The sequence below is a fragment of the Gavialis gangeticus genome, unplaced genomic scaffold, assembly GCF_001723915.1.
Source record: "Gavialis gangeticus isolate Ggan-Ray unplaced genomic scaffold, GavGan_comp1, whole genome shotgun sequence".
In the NCBI taxonomy this organism is placed as follows: domain Eukaryota; kingdom Metazoa; phylum Chordata; order Crocodylia; family Gavialidae; genus Gavialis; species Gavialis gangeticus.
The window spans coordinates 17,185,008-17,195,008 of NW_017729025.1; the positions used below are offsets into that span (position 1 = coordinate 17,185,008).

The 10,001-nt window shown below is 45.1% G+C and overlaps 1 protein-coding gene across 2 annotated transcripts in view; it reads right to left on the minus strand.

Annotated features, from left to right (window-relative positions):
* ESR2 (estrogen receptor 2) overlaps positions 1-10,001 on the minus strand; it is a 79,349-nt gene that overhangs the window by 53,081 nt on the left and 16,267 nt on the right. For both annotated transcript variants that reach the window (XM_019518447.1, XM_019518446.1), the window contains exon 2: positions 7,075-7,286. The gene's annotated coding sequence lies outside the window, so the exon portion shown is untranslated. The remainder of the gene's footprint in view (positions 1-7,074; positions 7,287-10,001) is intronic.

Consider the following 10,001-nt stretch of genomic DNA (forward strand, 5'->3'; position numbering starts at 1 on the left):
GATGCATCTTCCAAAAGAAAAAAAAATGGAAAACAGTAAGTGGCAGGTCTTTTGATTTTGAGAAGAGAGAAGTCAGGGGTCCATAATGGCTGCCCTTCTAATTCTACAGTTGACTTACCAATTCCACACCTGCCCTTCTTTTCTCCTTAGTTCCCCGTCTTGAGGAAAGCAAGAGAAGGAAAAGGCTAGAATGAGTCTTGTTGCTCTAGGATAGCTTTATCACTTTTCTTTTTCAGACCTCCTTATCTGTCCATCTGCTGATTTATAGCTCCACTGCTTTTGAAGTCAGCCTCCCAGAATTCTGCCCTTCTCCATCCAGGCCTCTCTCTGAAGAATACCTATGACACAAGCTGCTCTTTAGAAATGCTGAAGATCCTGCCACGAACAGGAAATCCCTCAATACATAAATAATTTGTTTGTAAAATGGTAATTTCCTAGCAATACACAGCAGCAATCCAATCTTGTCATTTTTTCCATTCATTCTCAACTTTTTATTGTCATTGAAGAATTCAGATTTGCCCTTAAGTCTGAAGTAGTGGCAAATGTAGCCCATCACTCACAAGCCCAGAGCTCTTCAGTATTTTTTCAATCAGTTCATAAATTTCTGGAGGACTTAATGTAAATTTTTCCACCAATGAAAAAAACTTCACCATCACAGGACTTAAATTTGGTATTTTTGCTTTTTATAAAATTCCATTTTAAGCTGCTTTCATCATACCTACTGTTTTATTAGGACCATTGGTATTCTGCCTGTTCCTGTCTCACTCCTGCCTTGCCCCAGTTGCTCCTGCCTAATCCCAGCCTTGCCACAGTCCCTGCTCCTAATGTGTTTGGACCTCCTGGATCTCATCTACCATCTGCCCTGACTATGATACCTTCTTAACCCAAACCTGCCTATGGTAACTCATTAAGTGGCTGCCCATAGCCTGACAATCATTCTTCAAAGAAATCATAATTTTAAATAGTCATTACCTCTGTAGGATAGGCAAAATTGAAGCTTATAAGTCCATGCTTCTATACATCACCTTGCAGGTAAAATAAGGCCACATCCTCATTTACATAAGATCAGATGTTCATATATGCAGTTGTTTATATATGTTTAATAATATATTTGTTCAATGTTTAATAACATACTTCAATGTTCAGCAATGTATTTTTTGCTAGTTTTTCCAATACCAATTTGTCAGCACATAAAAAGCAAATTCATACCTTGAATGCTAACAGGTTATTGTTGTACTATGGAAGCCAGATTGCACTAGAATGGCATGTGGTGGTAACAAACCCCCCAGACCGTATCAAGGTTCGTTCAACTAGAGCATAAGCTACCTCAGCAACATTGTCCAGCAGTTTTCCACCAACTAGTATTCATAGAGCAGCCACATGGCTGTTGATTCATCCATTTACAAATGATTACTCATTCCTGGTAACATCAAAAACAGACGCTAAAACAAGGAGTCCAGTTCTTCAGCCTATTCAGATAACTCCTACCTCTTGGCATCTGCTCACTAAACACCACACCTGGAAAGAAGGATTATAAGGAGGAAAGGCAGTTTATTATTTCTTTAGTAACTGTGATCCTTCAAGAGCTGCTGCCCATCTGAATCTCAGAGCCCACTCACTTTCCCTGAGCTTTCAGTCCCATCACCTGGTTTCTGGTCAGTGAAGAAAATGCATGGCAACAAGGGCTGCTCTACCCTTCACATCTTCACACCATAAAGCACAAGGGAGATGCAGAGTACATACACAGCCTCTATCTAAGCCCTAGACAAACAGTACATGCCCCCCACAAGTAGGATCAATATACACAGAACAGCTCAAAGAACTATAACTACCAGTGAGTAAACCACCTTTGACTTGCAGAAACTTCATAATTAGCTGTTGTTTCCAACAGTGTTACATTGACAGTGGTTTGCCTGCTCCTGCCTAAAAGTAAAGGTCTTGAGCATAGAGCATGCGAATCATGTCTTAGCATGAAATTGGTTTACCCATTGATAACACTGGCAGCATAAAACCAAATGAATTAGAATAACCAGTTTTAAGCCTGGGACAAAGTAGGATACGTCTGTACCAAATACTAGACTATAGTATTTGGTAGAAAATACCAAATACGTGTGTAGAAAAATTAGCACAAATTCATTTGTGACCAAGGGCAGGCTCTTGTACTATACTCAGAAAGGACCAAGGAAGTTGTGGGTCCTCTGCTAACAAGCCAGGGAGAAGTCCTAACCAAAGATACAAAGAAGGTGGAGATACTCAGCAGCTACTTTGCCTCTCAGTCTTCACAAAAAAAATAGCTGCTAGATACCTAATAGGGAGTATGTAAATAAGGAAGGGGGCAAGAGGGAGGTGATAACAAAACAGATGGTCAGAGAGCTTCTATTGGGTCTGAATGAATTCAAGGCAGCAGGGCCAGATGAGCTTCATCCCAGGGTCCTGAAGAAAAAGGAAGAGGAGATCTTGGAGACCTTGGTAATGATCTTCATGAAGTTGTGGGAGCTGTGGGTTTCAGAGGACTGGAAAAGGGCCAATGTAGTGCCCCTCTTTAAAAAAAGGCAAGAAGGAGGACCCAGGGAACTACAGACCAGTTAGTCTTACCTGTGAAGTTACTGGTGTATATCCTAAGGAAGGCCATATACAAGCATCTGGAGAAGGAAAACCTCATCGCAAACAGCCAGCATGGATTTATGGAAAACAAATCATGTCAAACCAACCTGATCTCCTGCTTTGACAAAGTAACTACATGGATAGATGAAAGGAATGCTGTGGATATAGAGTATCTGGACTTTGACAAGGTCCTGAATGACCTTCTCATAAACAAATTGTAGAAACATGGACTGGATAAAACTACTACAATGTGGATAGATAACTGACTCAATAGCCACAAGCAAAGAGTAATTATTAACTTCCTACCATTCTGACATAGATTCATTTCAAATGGAGTCCAAGAGGGGTCTGCTCTGGGCCTGCTGCTGTTCAACATGTTTATTAATGATTTGGATGCTGGCGTAGAAAGCTTCTTGAGCAAACTTGCAGATGACACAAAACTGGGAAGGACTGTGAACACAACGGAGGGTACGAGCACAATTCAGAAGGATCTCGACAGATTGGAAAATTGGGCTAGAGCTAACAGGATGAAGTTCAATGCAGACAAATGCAAGGTGCTGCACCCTGAGGGGAATAATTAAAAGCACAAATACAAAATGGGAAATCCCTGGTTGGATGGTAGCTCTATGGAAAAGGACTTGGAAGTCTTGGTAGACCACAGACTCAATATGAGTCTGCAGTGTGATGCAGCTGCACAAAAGGCCAATGTGGTGTTGAGATGCATCAACAGAAACATTAGGTGCAAGACTTGGGAGGTGATAGTGTCTCTCTATTAGGCACTGGTTAGGCCTCATCTGGAGTAGTGTGCATAGTTCTGGGGTCTACATTTTAAAAAGAACATAGAGAAGTTAGAGAAGGTCCAGAGGCGGGCAACAAAGATGATCAAGGGTTTGGAAGACAAGTCATATGAGGAAAGGCTGAAGCAGGTAGGCATGTCCAGTTTGCAGAAAAGGCACTTAAGAGGAGACATGATACCAGTCTACAAATACTTGAAGGGCTCCCATGAAGAAGAGGGAAACCACCTTTTCTCTTTTGCTAAAGAGAGGAGGATGTGGACCAATAGCTTGAAGTTGCAGCAAAGTGCATTTAGATTAGATATCTGGAAAAGCTTCTTCACTGTGAGAATAGTGAGGCAGTGGAACAGACTGCTTAGAGAAGCTGTGGACTGTCCATCACTAGAGGTGTTCAAGAAGAGGTTGGACAGCCACTGATCAGGGATGATTTAGGCATAGAATTAGCTATGCCTATTTTCTGCCATGGGTATTTCCCATGCTTCTGGGCTTTGCTGGTCGCTTCTGCCCCCCCCAACCCTTTTTCTGCTATATGTGATAGGGTGGTTTTAAGCCTCTCCAGAGGCACTGAGTGTTGGCTACAGCTAAGGCTGGGGACTTCAACTGGGATGTACCAATTCTCCTGCTGGGACCAAAGCCAGAGGTTCCTGGCTAGAGGGTCTTGCCCCTCCACTCAGGGTCAGACCAATTGCCACATTTGGGGTCAGGAAGGAATTTTACCCCATGGTCAGATTGGCATGGACGGGGTGGGGGGGATTGTCTTCCTCTAGCGAGGAGCATGGCCCTCACCCTAGACCTCCTAAGCATATATTTATAGAAGCAGAACACTGATTACCGTGGTTCCCCTGCTTTACCTGTGGCAGGTTTCAGTGCTAAGTCTATGTTGTGTCAGTGTTGAAAGTAGTCTTATGTTGAATTTAGATTATGGTTGTATGGGATACCTCAGGCAGGAGGTTGGACTAAATAACCTCTGGAGGTCCCTTCCAGCCCTATTTCTTTATAACTCTAGGAAAGTGTTTGACATCTTGAGGGGGTTAAAGATACTGCAATACAATCTACAACAAGCATCAGTTTTGAGCGTCTCAACCTGTGAAACAAAGACTGCATAGGACTCTCCCATGGGGTAGATAGGAACTGCAGGAATGCCTGGGGTAGCAATGGTCTCTAATGGGTCATGGTAAGGAAATAAGGACTCTACTTAAGTAGAGAGGGGTGCTACTCTGTGAGGAGATGCCAACTACTGCCACACAAAGAAGGGCTCACAAAAACAGAGGCCAGGAGGAAAGATACCCAGACCCAAACTATTAAACCTTGGACACTGAGAGGGTCTGAGTTCAGACTAAGGGAGCATGTGTTTCAGAACTACTTGTTTTCAAACATCGGTAAATCACAAACAATATAATAGAAAAAAGTCATTGTGGCTGAGATAGTCTTTTGTTAAGCATAAATTACTTGCTTTCCTCACCCATAAAGAGGTTAAACTAGAAGTCCAGAGTGCCTACAGCCTAATCCAGGGGTGGGCAAAACACAGCCTGCGGGCTGGATCCGGCCCGCAAGGCCATTCTATCCAGCTTGCGGGGCCCCTAAAAAATATAGAAAATTGAATATTTATCTGCCCTTGGTTCCTGTAAAAAATGACAGGAACCAAGGGCAGTAGGACCCAAGGGAAGCCCGGCGGGCTCTCACAACAGCAGGGCCCACCCAGCCCCACCCCCCCAGCTGGAAGCCCCAGCACAGGCTTCTGGCCTGGGACCATGTGGCTGCCCTGTGCTGGAACTGCAGGTAAGGGGGAAGGGCAGGGGAGGACCCCGGGCAGGGAAGGAGCCCAGGGAAAAGCTGAGCGTGGGGGGGCAAAAGCGGCCCGTCACCTGCACTGTGGCTGGCGCCCTGCACTGCAGCCGCTCACAGCCTGCATGGGGCTGCCTGTGCCTGCTCCAGACAGCCCTGCATGGGCTGCAAGCGGCTGCAGCAGGGAGTGCCGGCCATGATGGGGAGGGCGAGGGGCCACTTTTCCCTACACTCAGCACCAGCTTCTTCCCTGCCAGCAAACAGGGGATTGAGGCTGTGTACTGCCCCCTGCCTGTACCACAGGGCTTGGGGGCACTGGGAGTAAGTGGGCAGGGAGCCAGCAGGAGCATGGGGCCTGAACCAGTGTCCTGGGGCCACCGCTGGCGGGGCCCAGAGCAGGGTGGCAGCAGCACAGGTCCCTAGCCAGCAGGGACTCTATGGAGACAGGCCAGCTCCCCACTCTCCCTGCTGGTGCATCCCAGCCTGGCTCCACAGACCCCTGCCAGCCTGTGCCCCGCTTTGGGCCCCACCGGTGCTGGCCCTGGGACATTGGTCCCAAGATGGTGACCAGGGGGCCGGGCACCTGTCAAGGGAAGGGGCTACCCATGCGACTCTCAACAGCCTGCCAAAACTGGGTAAAGCAGCCCTCTGCCCAAAATAATTGCCTGCCCCTGGTCTAATCAATGGTTCTCAATCTTTCTAAGACTGAAGGCACTCCTTGTTACACAGAAGGCCCCACTTGTAAAATGTCAGGTCTTAAATTTTGCTCCTTTTTTCACTACAGAAAAAGCATAGGAATCATAGGAAAGTAGGGCTGGAAGCAACTTCACAAGGTCATCTAGTCCAGTTGCCTGCTCAAGGCAAGATCATCCCTGACTAAACCATCCCAGCCAAGTGCCTGTCTAACTTGCTTTTGAAAGTTTGCAAGCATGAAGAATCCACAGCTTCTCTAGGTAACCTGTTCCAGTGCCTGACCACTCTCATGGTCAGAAAAAATAATAGGGCAAAAATAATAAAGCACATCTTCTGTTACAAAGAGCTCAGTAAAACCACAGCAAGTCAAAATATTTTTGACTCTATGGATTCCTATTTAAAACCTCTAGATTGATCTTGCGAGCTGTGTAGAGGCTTTTGAACAGCGAACGGTGCTAATATTGTGCAGCACTCCACAGAACTCTTAAAAGCATCTCATGGCACCCTGATTGAGAATCCCTGGCCTAGGTAAAACTGGGGGAGAAATGGAGAGGTTATGTGCATGTGTGATGGGAGGGGTTCAGGAGATCTGAGGCACTGGTTTCATGATCTGAGGCAAATGGACTTGTACATCTCATGGAAGGACACTATATCCACAAAGCAGCATGTTCTAAAGCTCCAGAATTATAAACAATCAGTAAACTCTATCCCAAACCCAGTAGCTTCAAAGCATGCGGGACTTAGCAGCTGGGTGTGCTCAGAACAGTGCAGAGATTGTACTGAGGGGTGCTGGGCCAGGTTGAAACAAAGACAATGACAACACAGTCCTGCCAATATAGTAAGCTATGCCTTCTTCACTTCAGTATTATGCATTGAACTAGAGAACAGACACTGTCAACAAAGCATTCCTAAACTCCTACCTGACCTTTCTCCACTCACCCCCAAGAAAGTTTCTTTTTTAAGAGATTCAGCTTGCAAACAGATAGTTTGAATCCAACTTAAATTCACAATGCTGGACCTATACCAGACACAAGGGAGGCAAACAGGAATCAAGAGTCAGACATACTCCTTTGGGATACTGCTAAAGGAAAAGCTTCTACCCACTGAGGTCAGTTTGGTTTAAGCAAAATACCATACAACTGAAATGACATTTTTAAAGGAAGTAAACAATAGCTTCGATTCCTTGAATGCCACTTACCAATCACAAATGTAAGACAGAGGGCTAAACTGACATCCAGCATAAAGAGATTACAACTCCATTTATGTTGAAAACCAGAGCAAGGCACTGGTATTCATGATTACATGGAAACACAGAAGTTTTCAGTGTTGCCCCCCAAATTAGGTTTCTGGTCTTTAGACAGCTCTATAATTTCAGTCCTCTGTATCTTGGCTACTCAGCATCAAATGTACCTTTAGACCAAGCAGAAGAATTGATTTGAATGTCACGGTCAAACAGTACACAGGTAAATTATTAAGCAATCTAAACAAACTGAAATAGATGCATCTATGTGCAACTAAAAAATTCCTGGTTATTGCAAGCTACTTGTCCCAAGATTTTTTTTTAAAGAATGCTTTTACCAAACAGCGCATTTAAAGTTTTATTTTTTGAATTCTGGAAAATGTGGGTTTCCTACTCATAAGCCTTCTAGTGAAGCAGAATATGCAGCTACTTGATATTCTATACTGATCTGTCAGTCACTGAGGTTAAGTCAGAAGATATACATGATTTTCTAGACAAGTCAGACCCTTTGAATAAAGAATTTCTTGGTCATATAGGAGTGAAATGACCTTTACCCCAACTGAAATTGAACTACCTTCCAGTGATAAGAAAACAGTTATTCCTACCTCAGCAAAGAGGAAAGAACTCTACTTCTACACAGGTTAATGCCCCCCACCCTGAAATAAATACCTACTATTATTTTTGCTGAATTAAACCTTGGGTATCAGTGACAATAAATTAAACAATCCTTTCAAAATGTGATTATCAGTAGTGGAAGAAAGAAGTCATTCTTTATGCATCGCAATAGCCCTGCTCATTAGTTTCTACATAGAACTATTACTCATTACATGACTCCTGCTCTTGGCATCCCCTTATTACCCAAGGAAAACCAGATGCATCTAAATGAATAAATATATATTGTGAGGAAATAAATATGTTGTTTGATTATCAGATTTCAGACTGAACTTGTAAGATGCTGAGCAGCTCAGGTCTTTGCTAATAAAAATAATTTAGCCAGATGGAAAAAAAATAGATTTTGTGAAGTGATAAAAAGAATTAAGATATTTTGTTGCAATTGACCCAAATTAACTCTTTGGCTTCTCTTTACCTTTGGAATTACCATGGGTACAGCCAACTTCAAGCACCCATGCACAATAGCATAATAGTATGTTTTCTTCCAGTAAATGAATGGCTGTAGCAAAAGCAACTCCTCTTCACTTCCTGCTGAGAATCAAGCCCAGTACCAGTGATTTCTCAGAATAGCAGCAACTTTTTCACCTTTGTTCAAACAGGCTAAGTACAGACAGTCAAAAAGCCTGAGGCTGAATCAATTCAATTTTCACAGGTTAGTCTGAGCTGCATAGATTGAACCAATAAGCAAGTGAACAAACATTGAATTTTCACTCCAGAAATGTGGCCACATACCTGCAGGGGCCTGGGGGGTGCTAGAGCACGCCTCCCTGCTCTGCTGGAGCAGACAGCTTGAGCCAAGGCTAACCCAACCTTCAATGGGAGGATTTGCCGAGAAGGTGCAAAGCATCTTGGGGGACTGTGAGTTACCTTGAGTCTAGAGGGGATCTGGGATAGAAGTTCAATAAAGCGATTTAATCTAAATCAGTTAAACCTGATACTGCATTCATCCTGGTTTATCTTAAACTGGTTTCAGCCATTTTGAAAGCAGTTTATGTGCACTGAACTTCTGGGCTGGTGACAGAAGTTACACATAAACCGGATTAAGTGATCAGCAGGGATCCAGATTTTCCACTTCCCATGGAAAAACAGAGAAAACCATGGATTTCCCCTTTTAATCAGAGAAAACACAGATTTCTCATTCTAGCAGAAAAACCTGTGGATTCCCCACTTTTGCAAAGAGCTCTGCAGGCTGGCAGAGCTCCAGCTTGCAAGAGCTGTTTGCAAACAGGGTGGGAAACCCCCAACCCTGCCCAGAGGGGGAGAAAAAGGAGGAGGGGGAGGAAGAGGGGAAAGGGCAGGGCCTGAAACTCTCTGTCAGCTCAGCTCAGCTCAGCTCAGCCTTACTCTTCGCTCCTGGAGCCTGTGCGGTAAGTGGGCCTTGCACGGGGCTGGGAGGTTGCAGGTCACATCCAGGAGCACTGGCAAGGCTGGGAGGGAGCCAGGAGCTGACCCCACCCAAGCAGACAGCAGCAGTGGGGGAGCAGTTGGAGGCAGGGAGCTGCAGACTTGGGTCCTTGGCCCCATAGCCCTGGCAGCTGGGGGTCCCCACCAGCAGGCCGGGGGGGCAGGGGCTATGGGTGGGGGGCAAGAGGAAGAAGTAGGGTGGGGGGGTTGTTATGAGGGCAAGTGAGGGGCACCAGCAGAGCTAAGGAGGAGGGGGCTGCAGGGAGCTTTTAATTTTCATGACGAATTTCAGGGGTTTTATCATAGAATTTGCAAATTTTTGTCAGAGAATTTGTGAGTTCTTCATCAGAGAAAACCAGGATCCCTGGTGATCAGAAACTGGTTTAAATCTGTAACAGACTAGTTCAGTGCACATAAACCAGTTTCAAAATGGCTGAAACTGGTTTGAGATAAACCTTGCTTAATGTAGACTTAACTGATTTGAGTCAAACTGATTTATGAAACTTCTGTCCCAGACCTCTTCCTGGTTCAATTTAAATCACAGTCCCCCTAGCATCCCAGCATGCTTTGCAGCCCTGGGCTGGGCTGCCTGCTCCAACAAATAAGGGTTGGTCCCACCCCTCTGCTCCCTAGCTGGAGCAGTGAAGTCTGGCTGACAAGATGGGGGTGGAGGTCAAGCCCAGTTGGGGATCCATCCCAGTCTGTGGGAAGGAGGGGGACTGCCTAACCAAGCAAACCCCAGCTGGGGTCTGGGGCCAGGGAGAGGGTTTAAACACCCTTTCCCTTGCACAAACTTACTGCTGGCTGCC